The sequence below is a fragment of the Thalassophryne amazonica genome, chromosome 6, assembly GCF_902500255.1.
Source record: "Thalassophryne amazonica chromosome 6, fThaAma1.1, whole genome shotgun sequence".
Lineage (NCBI taxonomy): Eukaryota > Metazoa > Chordata > Actinopteri > Batrachoidiformes > Batrachoididae > Thalassophryne > Thalassophryne amazonica.
The window spans coordinates 9,857,947-9,872,821 of NC_047108.1; the positions used below are offsets into that span (position 1 = coordinate 9,857,947).

A 14,875-nucleotide genomic window follows, 5' to 3' on the forward strand; every position below is an offset into this window, starting at 1 on the left:
ATATATACTGAGAAGCCCAAATGACCTTTTGTATTTGAAATGGCATAGACAATTTAAAATGTGTGAATTTCCAAGGGGCTGAATACTTTTTTAAGGCACTGTATGTAAAATAGTGTTTTATGGTAAAAGCACCAAATTTATTTTTTAGGGTAAAAGCAACAGAATTGTTTTTTGATAGATCAAACACTGTTTGGTATAAAAAAAAAATAAACAATTTGTTTGCCCCCCTTAAAAAATCAAGGTCATTGTAGTTGGAAATGGATTCAGTGAGTAAAAATAATAAAATAAATTTAATTTGTGTCTCTATGATGTGTGAATCATCATTTTCCATGTTTTCTTAAAATGTAACTACAAACAATTATACCAGTTCTAAAGCTTTGTTGCTAGAAGACACTGAAAAAAGAGAATAGTTGAACCAACTTAAATGAATAGTTTTTAATTGGTAACATCTAAATAAATTAAATTGTTTGAACTTAAGTCTCTAAGTTAGAGTTGATCTAACTTATTAACATTCAGAGAACTTATTTTGTTTAGATGTTACCAATTGAAACAACTTTTTAAATTGGTTCCTTATTCAGTGCAGAGAAAGATTTTCTTCAAAAGGTGTGAGGCGTGTGCAGTTTGCCAAAAGGCACATGGGAGACTCGGTGGTGCAGCAGAAAAAAATGATTATTTTATTTCAGCTCCACTCTGGTGCAGGTGCACACTGTCCAAATAATTATGGACCTGACTGGAGATGTTCTATTTTTAGTCCACACTTGCTTCTCCTCCATCATCAGGTATTTTTCCCGCCCAGTCTCCACCAGCAGGAGGAGCGGTTCTGACTATTTCCTGCTATGTCTGTTAATAAACAGATTACTTTGTGCTGTTCAGTCTCAGAATGGACAGAAAATGGGACGGTGGGATATAAATAGAGACTCTCCGTCACTCAGGACTTTCTGTTCGCCGACACACATTAAAAAAAGGTTGGGGTGGGGGGGCGTTAGCCAAACCGTTTCCCGCGATAATCACCACCATCACTGCCGTGGGGTTCCTCGTCGTGGTTTTATCATTTGGCCGTGGTTTCCCATTTGCTGCTGCAAATTACCAATTACCAAAACAACAAACGCAACACAAATCATTTCTTCTGTGTCTGGACAAAGAACAATAAATAAATACAAAATAATCAAACCCAGAATCAAGAGTCAAACCTGAATTTCAAGGATTCAAAAGAACTTTATTGTCATATGCACAAAGGAACATGTTCCCTGCACAATGAAATGTGTCTACTGCATTTAATCCATCCTGATTGCCAGTTAGGAGCAGAAGTCACCATTAGGCGCCCGGGGAATTGATGCTAATGACAGAAATAATGTCCACCATCAAACCAAACACGCTGTCAGACGCACAAAATCATTCTGTTTACCTCAAAGTTTTAATGTGTTCAAAATAAGGCATTACAACTTAAAAATGTACGTCCGCCAAGCACGTAATAAAATCATCAGTGTTTATTTGTCCGTCTGTTAGCAGGATTATGTCAAAACTACTGCACAGATTTTGACGAAATTTTCACCACAGATAGATATTTGGCTGGGCAGTCCCTCCCCTCACGCCTCACTTGCAGCGTGCTACCTCCTGCATACAGACCAGAAACAAACCCTCCATCAAACAGGTGAGAGTGCGGCCAGAGGGAGCGATGACGGCACTGCAGGGACGCGTCGAACCCACGGACTGCTCAGTACTCAGAGAGGCTGCCAGACTACAGACCAGACGACAGACACTGAGGAGTCCACTGAAGCTGTGTCTGGTTACATCTACAAATGTATGGAGGATGTCACTGTCACAAAAAACATCACAGTGAGGACAAACGAGAAACTGTGGATGACATCTGAGGTGTCCTGCTGAAAGAAAGAGACACCTGCTTTAAGTCTAGGGACACAGAGCCAAGTTCAGACCGGCTAAAAGGGCCCATGGACATAAAACTCAGAAACAGTTTCAGGATCTCAGGGACTCCAGGAGACTGTGGCAGGGAATCAGATCTGTTGCAGACTACAGGATCACCCCTGTGCAACCTGTGATGATGACACTGATTTCCTGAATGAACTCAACAAGGCCGCCCCATTCCAGGAGGAGGTGGTTCTGGCCCTTCATCTACCTGAAGTCCGTTTGAAAAAGTAAGGCCACGGAAGGCTGCAGGTCTGGACCACATACCTGGCTGCGTGCTCAAGGGGTGTGCAGAACAACTGGCACAGGTCCTGACAGACATTTTGAACATCTCCTTGGGTCAAGCATTGTGTTTTTGTACTTTACAACTTCACAGATCATCCCAGTATCCAAAAGATCCTCCATCACCACCCTTAAAGATTACCACCCTGTAGCCCTCATTTCCATAATCATGAAGTGCATTGAAAGATTTGTTGTGCTCAAACGTTTACATACCCTGGCAGAATTTTTGCTTTTTTGGCCATTTTTAAGAGAATATGAATGACAACACAAAAACCTTTTTTTCACTCATTTTGTATCACCAGTTATCCATCTTCATGATGAAGTGGTACAGAGGAGGATTTTCTTAAAAAGAAGACCTGAACATTTAGCTACAATTTGCCAGAAGGTATATCTGAGATGCAAGCCTGGATTTGATCTGTTTTGGTGAAAGAAAATCTTTCTCTGCTCTACTCCACTATGAAGCTAAGAGTGGTGATCCAAAATGCAAAGCTTGCACTGTGCACAATTTCTCCAGTCACAACCACTTAATCCTGTAACTTCTTCTGGGTTGTCTGGGTGTCTTGGTGGCTTTCCTCACTCTTCTCCTTCTTGCACAGTCACACAGTTTTGAGAATTGTCTACTCCACACAGATTTACCATAGAGTGCCATACTGTTTGTATTTCTTCATAATTGATGTAAATAAAGTCCAAGACATATTCAGCTTCACCATCAGAGAGCCTCGTCCACAAACCACCACAAAAGACTCCAAGCTGTCATTGATGTTAAATGGGGCAATACACAGTATTAAGAACAGGGGTATGTAAACTTTTGATCAGGGTCATTTTGGTAGTTCTCTTGTCATTTTTATTTAAAAAAAGGAAACACACTTGTTTGACAATAAATGGCTTCACCCAACCACTAACCATGAGTGAAAAAAACAAGCTTTTGTGCTGTCATTCATATTCTCTTAAAAATGGCCAAAAAAGCAAAAATTCTGCCAGGTTATGTAAACATTTGAGCATAACTGTATGTGTCTGGATGCTGCTGGTTGATTTTAATTCTGTGTTTAACTCCATAATCCCACAGCATGTGATTGACAAACTGTGCCCACTGGGACTGAACTCCACCCCCGGTAAAGTGGATACTGGACTTCTTGACAAACAGGCCTCAGTTTGTGCATGGAGCTAACAAAAGCAGGTCGAACACCATCACCTTAAGCCCAGGCTCTCCAAAAGGGTGTATGCTGAGTCCCCTCCTCTTCACCCTCATGACTCACGACTGTTGTTGTGCAAAGTTCAGCAAAAAGCAAAAATCACATCATCAAATATGTTGACGACACAAACGTAGTGGGGCTCATCCACAACAAGGACGACACGCTCGACAGGGAGGAGGTGAGACTCTTCACTGATTGGTACAACAACAAAATGATCCTGAATGTGAAGAAAGCCAAAGAGCTGATGATCCACCTCAGAAGAAGATTCCACCCCCACCCATACACCCATTTACATCAAAGACTCTGCTATGGAGATTCTGCAGCAATTAAAATTTGAGGGGGTTCATGTCTCCGACAACTTGACCTGCTGTCTGCACATATCCTCTCTGGTTACAAAGGCCAACCAGGAACAAAAGAGTGTGAACTAACAGTAGTATCTCTCCATGTGGCATGAAAGTAGCAGCCTTGCAGACAGGAAAGTATAGGGGAGGATCATGACAGCAGCAGAGAAACTCATTAGGGCCAGGCTGCCAACCACTGGTGAACTAGCAGAACAGCACTGCTTGTCCAGGGCAAGAAGGATCATCAGAGACATTTCACATCCCTTTAACAAACTTTCCCTCCTGCCCTCAGGTATACGGTACTGTAGCCTGAGCTGCAAAACATGCAGATTCAGGGACCACCACAAGACAGTTACAGTGGGGTAAAAAAGTATTAGTCAGCTCCTGATTGTGCAGGTTCTCCTACTTAGAAAGATAAGAAAGGTCTGTAATTTTCATCATAGGTACACTTCAACTACGAGAGACAAAATGAAAAAAAAAAAAAAAAATCCAGGAAATCACATTGTAGGATTTTTAAAGAATTTATTTGTAAATTATGGTGGAAAATAATTATTTGGTCAATAACAAAAGTTCAACTCAATACTTTGTAACATAATCTTTGTTGGCAATGACTGAGGTCAAACGTTTCCTGTAAGTCTTCACCAGGTTTGCTCACACTGTAGCTGGTATTTTGGCCCATTCCTCCATGCAGATCTCCTCTAAAGCAGTGATGTTTTGGGGCTGTCGCTGGGCAACACGGACTTTCATCTCCCTCAACAAATTTTCTATGGGGTTGAGGTCTGGAGACTGGCTAGGCCACTCCAGGACCTTGAAATGCTTTTTACAGAGCCACTCCTTCATTGCCCGAGCGGTGTGTTTGGGATCATTGTCACGCTGGAAGACCCAGCCACATTGCATCTTCAATGCTCTCACTGATGGAAGGAGGTTTTGGCTTAAAATCTCACAATACATGGCCATGTTCATTCTTCCCTTAACACAGATCAGTCGTCCTGTCCCCTTTGCAGAAAAACAGCCCCAAAGCAAGATGTTTCCACCCCCATGCTTCACAGTAGATATGGTGTTCTTGGAATGCAACTCAGCATTCTTCTTCCTCCAAACACGACGAGTTGATTTTTACCAAAAACTTCTATTTTGGTTTCATCTCACCACATAATATTCTCCCAGTCCTCTTCTGGATCATCCATATGCTCTCTGGTAAACTTCAGATGGGCCTGGACACATACTGGCTTAAGCAGGGGGACACGCCTGGCACTGCAGGATTTGAGTCCCTCTCTGCGTAGTGTGTAGCCTTTGTTATTTTGGTCCCAGCTCTCTCCATGTAGTTCTGGGATTTTTGTTCACCGTTCTCATGATCATTTTGACCCCATGGGATGACATTGCGTGGAGCCCCAGATCATGGGAGATTATCAATGGTCTTGTGTGTCTTTCATTTTCTTACAATTGCTCCCACAGTTGATTTATTCACACCAACCTGCTTGAGTATTATAGATTCACTCTTCCCAGCCTGGTGCACATCTATAATTGTCTTCCTGGTGTCCTTCAACAACTCTTTGGTCTTGGCCATGGTTGAGTTTGGAGTCTGACTGTTTGAGGCTGTGGACAGGTGTCTTTTATACAGATAAGTTCAAACAGGTGCCATTAATACAGATGGAGAACAGGTGGAGGACAGAAGAGCTTCTTAAAGAAGTTACAGGTCTGTGAGAGCCAGAAATCTTGCTTGTTTGTGGGTGACCAAATACTTATTTTCCACCATAATTTACAAATAAATTCTTTAAAAATCCTACAATGTGATTTCCTGGAATTTTTTTTTTTGTTCACATTTTGTCTCTGACAGTTGAATTGTACCTATGATGAAAATTACAGACCTCTCTCATCTTTCTAAGCAGGAGAACCTGCACAATCAGGAGCTGACTAAATACTTTTTTTGCCCCACTGTAAATACAAATCAAACTGTGCAATATAGAATGTAGGATAAAGAATACAGCAACTTTATCCTTGTAGCATCTTCATATGTCCCGTGTTCTTTATTTATTTAATGTAGGTTGTGTATTCACAGATGCAGAGACAATTATCAATAGTTTTTGTTTTGTTTTTTTGTCAAAACCTATTTATCACCATCACACACTTGGACAGGTATTCTGTGCTTTATTCTTTGTTTTTATCTATTCAAGCAGTGCATCAATATTTCGTTCTGTGACAGCATCTGTGATGTTTTTTACTGAATGACAACAAAAATAAGTGTAAGTCATTAAATTTTGGAGGTGATCCGGATCCAGAGTCTGGATCAAGATTTCTCGTTCAAGATGACACTTTATATAGGCTTTGAAAGTTTACTTCAAAACTACTTCACAGATTCCCACCAAATTTGCACCACAGATAGGTATTAGGGCATGGACAACTCCACTGAATGTCGGAGGTGATCCGGATCTGGAGTCTGGCTCAGGATTTCACTTTATAGGCTTTTAAGGATTACTTCAAAACTACTGCACAGATCTTGATGGAATTTTCACCACAGATAGATATTAGGCCATGGAAAACTCCATTACATTTTGGAGTGGATCGGAATCAAGATCCCGATTCTGGATCATTTCTTATTTTTAACCATTTCAAGAATCCTCTCAAATGTTCTTGATGGATCTGGACAAAATTTTAAATCACATGTGGCTGTTGTACAAAGGAACCCTGTTAGTGTTGGATGTTGGGAGTGATCCAGGTTCTGCAGCAGAAACTATGACATCACAATGTAAAACCAAGATAAGGAAGACACTATTTTGTTTCAGCTTGTGAATTACATATCAGATTTCAACATCTTGATCAGTCAGACCATTTTGGATCAGTATGCAATTATTGCATTGTGTTGTGGAATCCGGATTCAGGTAAAGTCCGGTTTTGCCAACCAAAGGATCCCCCATAAAAATTGGTCCGCCTGTTGCATCTGTGCATGCGTCATTAGCCGCGGTTCACCGACTGAAACCTCGTTTCTGATTCCAGTCATCATCTATCTCAGCGACAGATATCTGGAGCTTTTGTACAACAATCATTTCCACATAAATTCAGCATTACTTCATAATAAAAGGTGGCGGAAGTAATCAGAGCACTGTGGCTAAAGGAGCTGCTAGCTAATGTGTTCAATGCGCGTGGGTAATTTCAAAGCGTTACGTATTTTTGCCAACTTCCTGCTTAAAAATTACTTCAGAATGATTTAAGAGGTTTTACTTTGTCATCTGATAGTTAATAATCCCATTAATCCATTTGACTGCTTTGGGTGAAGAGACTCTGTGACATGCTGCTGTGGTCTGAAGTGATGCATGCGCAATGCAAAAGGTGGACCGATTTTCAGGGGTGGACCATTCAGTCTGTGACACCGGGTTGCGATGTGAATCACATATTTTATTTTGAGAACTCGTCAACCGTTGGTAGGTGTCAGAAATCTCCAGTTGTGCTTGTTTAAGTTAGTGCTCGATAAGTCTTTTGAATCCAGTTTAATTAAATCAACACCAAACATTTTGTTTAAGTCAAATGAACTTTTCATTTAAGTTGAATCAACATGATAATGTAATGTCCTGATCTTGATCCTGATCTAATCTTGCACTATAACACAAGGACACAGTGGGGTATGGGACCAGGGATCTTCTGGTTTGCTCAAGTCCCAGTTGCATTAAGGAAGAGAAAAATCTGCAGTTATTGCCTCAGTATTGTTTGATTATGTTTAATACTAAAAATAAAGTTCTATTTACTTTAGTACTCTAAGTTAAAACAACTGTAAACATGAGTTAATTTAATTAATATTCTTACTTTATTTTCAGTTATACCAACTTGGACTATTTAAGTTCAAATAATGTGCTATTTTTAAGTACATAAAATAAAAAATAGATAACCTGTTACATTCATTTTTTCTGGGCCAAAGGTCCATCACTATTTGAGGTATTTTGGTTCTGATGGTTTTGTTTACATCATCTAGGCCAGGGGTCACCTGGAGAACACCTGCCCTGCATGTTTTCTACATCTACCTACTCACATCACACCAGGGCCCGGTTTCATAAAGCAGTCTAATCTTTTATTCTATTAAACTTTCTTAGTCAACTACAGTTAGTCCCCCAACATTATCCGTCTAATCACTGTTTCGCATCGATGGCTAAACTGGTAGATTAGCCGTCTTACGTTAGTCACCATTGCTCACGGGCATAATGGCTTCGCGAGCGCCATCGCCAAGAAATGGCTCCAATGCGTGACATTTTTGTTTACTTCCAGTGTCGCAGACCAAATGGTCCCCCCAAAAAATCGGTCCGCTCTGCCTTCACTGCACATTCATTGTTTCTGTGCGTCGGCCGCAGTTCACAGATTATCACCTTGTTTCTGCTTAAAACTGACTTTAGAATGATTTAAGAGGTTTTACCTTGCCATCTGATGCTTAATAATCCCATTATTCCCTCTGATCGCTTTGGGTGAAGAGAATCAGATTCAGACGAGCTGCTGTGGTACTAAATGATGCATGTGCAGTGGAGGCAGAACCAACCAGTTTTTAGGGGGGGACCATTTGTTCTGCGACACTGAGATTGTTGTTGTCATGAACTTTCCAGCCTTTGTTTTGTTATCTGGCTTTACTAATATTTACAGACCCATGCGAACTGCAGAATGACGTGCTTAGCTCTTAGCCTAGCAGTTCTTCTTCTACTCTTCCATCAAGCCTTCTTGTGCACACAACGCTGCTCAGCGTAACAGCGACACCCGGTGGCTAATGTGACAACTGTCACAAACAGATCACATGACAGTCGTCTGCTACAATCATGGCCAAAAGCGAGCAACGTAGGAGTGCTCTTGAGTGTTCCATCAAGTGGTAGTACATGATAGCCGCCATTTTTGAGGTAAGGCACTGAAGTTTTGTAGACTAAAATAAGATTAGCCTCCTCTGTACCAGGCTAAAAACTTTAAACGGGTAACGCAAAACTTTAGCCGACTAAGCGCTTTGTGCAATGATTACTAACGTCAAAAAATTATTCAACTCAGTTTACTGGACTAAACAAGATCAGACTGCTTTATGATTATATAAAATTGGTGTTTTCCAGTTCTTGATTGGCTGAGCGAACCTGACAAAGTTAATTGTCTTGAAGTGGAACAGGGAGAGTTAAACATGCAGGGTAGGTTCCCTCCAGGAACAAAGTTGGTGACCCCTGATGTCGGCACTATTCATACTTTTCCGTGTAGAATTTGGAAATTTGAACTTCTGGGTAATTTTTTTGTGTGTGTGTGTTCAAAACTGTGAAATTAACTCAAAATGGTTTTCTCCTTCAGGTCTTGGTGAATTTTGATTTAAATGGTTTTGTTTGCGGCAGCACGGTGGCTTAGTGGTTAGCACTGTTGCCTCACAGCGAGGTCATGGGTTCAATTCCTGTGGCCTTTCTGTGTGGTGTTTGCATGTTCTCCCCGTGTTTGCGTGGGTTTCCTCCGGGTGCTCCGGTTTCCTCCCACGTCCAAAGACATGCGGGTTAGGTGGATTGGAATCTTTAAAATTGTCCTTAGGTGTGCGTGTGGGTGTGTCTGTGTTTGTTTGTCTATTTGTGGCCCTGCGACAGACTGGCGTCCTGTCCTGGATGTACCCCGCCTCACGCCCTATTTCTGCTGGGATAGGCTTCAGCCCCCCGCGACCCTTAATTGGACCAAGCGGTAGAAGATGGATGGATGGATGGATGGATGGTTTTGTTTGCTTCATCTTAGCACGCTTTACAATTCTTCCTCACAGAATATTGAAATTTGAATTTCTTGAATTTTATGGATGTTTTGAAAACTGTGAAATTCATCTGAAATGCTTTGTCTCCTTCAGTTCTGGGTGGATTTTGATTCTGGTGATTTATTTGCTTCACTTTAGTATTCTTCAAATTCTTGTTGAATTTAAAAATTTTAATTTTAGGGTAAACGCAGACTTTTTGTATTGGTACAACAGGGAAATACACCCAAAATAAAGAGTTTTCTGGAACTGCGTGGTTAATGAGGAAAAAAAAATCACCAAAAATTGGGCACCATTCAAGAACATTTACAAATCGTCTTAAAGATTTAGGAAGACAAAAATATTTCCAGCAGGGTGCAAATTAATGGTTTACACACTGCTGTGAATGTTTCACCTGATAGTTCAGGCTTCATTCAAAATGTGTATTAACCTGATAGTGTAAAAGCTTAAATGACACAAATTAAACTGGATGGGCTCTGTTTTTTTTTTTTAAGTTTTGATCACTTGTAGTAGTTTAGTTCCCCCTGAGCTCTCTCAGTTTGAGCAGGGTCAACATGTCCAGTACTGACTTTGCCCCAAAGAGGAAAACAAAAGGCTGCTTCACAAAAAAACAGATGGAGAGACGACGCCAGCGGAACACTGTGCCGTTAGGTTGTAAGTCACAGCTATTCACTGCTGATTTGATTTTATCACATTGTTTGCCAAAAGGCTCACAGCTGGCAAATTAGAACTAAGCTAATTGTAATTAAACTTCCTGGTTAAACACGGCGGAATCAAATCAGTTTTTGTGCTGAATTCGATGCATCAACCTGCTGGTTTTAAATGGCACAAATGCACACAAACGCTTCAGGAAAATGATCCGACTTTCAATGCACAGTGGCCTGAAGTTCGTCAAACTGGATCAAATCAATATAAAGGTCAGATTGGAGATATGAAGGAGCCCTTTGATGGTGAAGGTAAGCGGCCTGTCCTTAGAGGAGCAGCAACAGAAATGCTGTAATTTGCATGCACAGCGCCCACGTCGTGCAAGTACAAGCAATCATCTGACCTGTGTGAACGTGTTGGTCTTAACAAAATACACACACTTTAACTCAACAAAAATATAAACGCAACACTTTTGGTTTTGCTCCCATTTTGTATGAGATGAACTCAAAGATCTAAAACTTTTTCCACATACACAATATCACCATTTCCCTCAAATATTGTTCACAAACCAGTCGAAATCTGTGATAGTGAGCACTTCTCCTTTGCTGAGATAATCCATCCCACCTCACAGGTGTGCCATATGAAGATGCTGATTAGACACCATGATTAGTGCACAGGTGTACCTTAGACTGTCCACAATAAAAGGCCACTCTGAAAGGTGCAGTTTTATCACACAGCACAATGCCACAGATGTCGCAAGATTTGAGGGAGCGTGCAGTTGGCATACTGACAGCAGGAATGTCAACCAGAGCTGTTGCTCGTGTATTGAATGTTCATTTCTCTACCATAAGCCGTCTCCAAAGGCGTTTCAGAGAATTTGGCAGTACATCCAACCAGCCTCACAACCGCAGACCACGTGTAACCACACCAGCCCAGGACCTCCACATCCAGCATGTTCACCTCCAAGATCGTCTGAGACCAGCCACTCGGACAGCTGCTGAAACAGTCGGTTTGCATATCCAAAAAATTTCTGCACAAACTGTCAGAAACCGTCTCAGGGAAGCTCATCTGCATGCTCGGCGTCCTCATCGGGGTCTCGACCTGACTCCAGTTCGTCGTCGTAACCGACTTGAGTGGGCAAATGCTCACATTCGCTGGTGTTTGGCACGCTGGAGAGGTGTTCTCTTCATGGATGATGCGAAGGAGATGTGTTGCACTGCATGAGGCAAATGGTGGTCACACCAGATACTGACTGGTATCCCCCCCCAATAAAACAAAACTGCACCTTTCAGAGTGGCCTTTTATTGTGGGCAGTCTAAGGCACACCTGTGCACTAATCATGGTGTCTAATCAGCATCTTGATATGGCACACCTGTGAGGTGAGATGGATTATCTCAGCAAAGGAGAAGTGCTCACTATCACAGATTTCGACTGGTTTGTGAACAATATTTGAGGGAAATGGTGATATTGTGTATGTGGAAAAAGTTTTAGATCTTTGAGTTCATCTCATACAAAATGGGAGCAAAACCAAAAGTGTTGCGTTTATATTTTTGTTGAGTATATATATATATAAGTGTGAGTGTGTAAAATATGTAATATAGCACCTGTATCCACAAAGCAGCCTAAAAATAGCTCCTAGTGACGTTATTCTTAGAAAAATCTTAGAGTTCCTCAAATTCTTAGACATTTCTTAGAATTTTCCCTTGGTAAGGGCCCTGTCCCACTGGCGTTTAGGAGGATTTGCGTATGGAATGCACACAAAGGTGGCCCACATCCGCCAAAACAACCACAATAACTGTGTAACATTCCTGTATGAGTCGGCCGCCATCCAAACACGTCCGTGATCATCCGCAGAGGCACGCATGTCCGCAGCAGGATTTTTGAGCGGCTCAAAAATCCTGCTGCGGATGAGATCCGCATCACTGCCTGAACACATACTGAAGACATACGCAGGACATACACAACCAACGGGCCGCATATCCCCTGTCATCCGCTGATATCCGCAACCGACGGGTTGGCGCGGCTTGGCGGCGGACCGGGACAGTGTGCAAAACAGATATGACCCGTGCCCAGCACAGCCACATCACGGTCACAAATGGTATGTCGCGTATGCAGACAGAGTGGGCACGGATGAAGCGAGTGCATCACGGCCACTGTGCCCCTCATGGGGGCGCCTCCGCGGTTGCCTTCGCTTCTGTTCCCTCTTATATCCGCTTTTCTTCCTCATGTATTTGCTGATCCACCCCGGGACATTTGTCATTTCTGCCCACCTTTGTTGCGGACGCTCAGCTTTTGTCTCCTCATTTCATGCGCAAATCCTCCTCAACGCCAGTGGGACAGGGCCCTAAGATGAAAGTGGACTGCAAAGCACTTTAGGCCTTAAGAGAGCTACTAAGGTGCTAAACTGTTAAGAGGAGGAAGGAGGACTTTTAAGAAACCAAAGAGTGTCTTAAGAAAAGGAGATGGTGGAAAAGAGAGAGAGGAAGCAGAGATATTCTCCATATTTGGGAAGACAGTTAGTGCAGCAGATAACTGAAACAATCATGCAAATGGTGATAAAAGCATCAAATTCGGCAGAAATACTCCTGAGACATTCCTCTTTTGAAAAAAGCGACTGGCCACTTGAATTTTCAATGGTCAGGTAGGGGTCAACTGAAGAATTACACAGTGGTCAAAATTAAAAGATGCTCCAATCATATTGAAAACAATACCACATTATTTGCTTGATAATAAAGATTCCAAAAAGGTATAGTTTGGGCTATCTGTGACTGAATTCTATGGAGTTATGGGATAAAAACAGCAAAAATTGTGACAAAGGTCAGTTTCAGTTTTTACAGGGATCAAAAGTTAAAGTTGCTCCAAAGTTGGCAAAAGGTGATGAAAATTAATGGTTGAGCTAATAGGATTAATAAATGGACTAGTGTTGACAGTGTTTCGTCTCCAAAGTCTATTGGATTCTATGATATGTGACATATGTTACCCCATAGCATGATACATGGTCCTCCTGACAGTCTTGCACATAAGACGCAAGCTGGGACAGCATACACAACCATGCAGCTGGAAGAGTGCACGAATACAGTTGGAAAGTACCAAAGCCCAACTACGGAACACCAGCTAAAATCAAATCAAATCAATTTTATTTATATAGCGCCAAATCACAACAAGCAGTTGCCCCAAGGCGCTTTATATTGTAAGGCAAGGCCATACAATAATTACGGAAAAACCCCAACGGTCAAAACGACCCCCTGTGAGCAAGCACTTGGCGACAGTGGGAAGGAAAAACTCCCTTTTAACAGGAAGAAACCTCCAGCAGAACCAGGCTCAGGGAGGGGCAGTCTTCTGCTGGGACTGGTTGAGGAGAGAGAACCAGGAAAAAGACATGCTGTGGAGGGGGGCAGAGATCAATCACTGATGATTAAATGCAGAGTGGTGCATACAGAGCAAAAAGAGAAAGAAACACTCAGTGCATCATGGGAACCCCCCAGCAGTCTAAGTCTATAGCAGCATAACTAAGGGATGGTTCAGGGTCACCTGATCCAGCCCTAACTATAAGCTTTAGCAAAAAGGAAAGTTTTAAGCCTAATCTTAAAAGTAGAGAGGGTGTCTGTCTCCCTGATCCGAATTGGGAGCTGGTTCCACAGGAGAGGAGCCTGAAAGCTGAAGGCGCTGCCTCCCATTCTACTCTTAAAAACCCTAGGAACTACAAGTAAGCCTGCAGTCTGAGAGCGAAGCGCTCTATTGGGGTGATATGGTACTATGGTACTATCTAGAATTAACAGGAAGCCAATGAAGAGAGGCCAATATGGGTGAGATATGCTCTCTCCTTCTAGTCCCTGTCAGTACTCTAGCTGCAGCATTTTGAATTAACTGAAGGCTTTTCAGGGAACTTTTAGGACAACCTGATAATAATGAATTACAATAGTCCAGCCTAGAGGAAATAAATGCATGAATTAGTTTTTCAGCATCACTCTGAGACAAGACCTTTCTAATTTTAGAGATATTGCGCAAATGCAAAACAGTCCTACATATTTGCTTAATATGCGCATTGAATGACATATCCTGATCAAAAATGACTCCAAGATTTCTCACAGTATTACTAGAGGTCAGGGTAATGCCATCCAGAGTAAGGATCTGGTTAGACACCATGTTTTTAAGATTTGTGGGGCCAAGTACAATAACTTCAGTTTTATCTGAGTTTAAAAGCAGGAAATTAGAGGTCATCCATGTCTTTATGTCTGTAAGACAATCCTGCAGTTTAGCTAATTGTTGTGTGTCCTCTGGCTTCATGGATAGATAAAGCTGGGTATCATCTGCGTAACAATGAAAATTTAAGCAATGCTGTCTAATAATACTGCCTAAGGGAAGCATGTATAAAGTGAATAAAATTGTAAAAGAAGCAAGAAGCATAAATTGGACAGTTTTAGTGGATGTGACAATTCCAAGTAATAGCAACATCAGAAAGAGAAACAGCCTGAGAGGATGGAGAAGAACCTGGGACTGAAGGAAGAACTAGAAAAGGTGTGAAACCTAAAAGCCACAGTGGTCCCAGTGGGACCCATTAGACCCATTTTAAGCATGATTGTAGCAGCCACGCAGACGCATGAAAAAAAATCAGGAATACTTTGTCCCAATCCTCCTAAAAATTAAAAAAAAAAATCCAGCTTTCACAAAAAAATCATGAAAAATCTCATGCCTACAGATTCCAGGTGCAACATCTGAGGTATCTGTACACAAAAGTGCAATCCTAGAAACAGTGAATATATTGG

The 14,875-nt window shown here is 41.7% G+C and overlaps 1 protein-coding gene across 1 annotated transcript in view; it reads right to left on the reverse strand.

Annotated features, from left to right (window-relative positions):
* The window catches only part of LOC117511827 (protein bassoon-like), a 648,753-nt gene that overhangs the window by 585,873 nt on the left and 48,005 nt on the right, over positions 1 to 14,875 (reverse strand).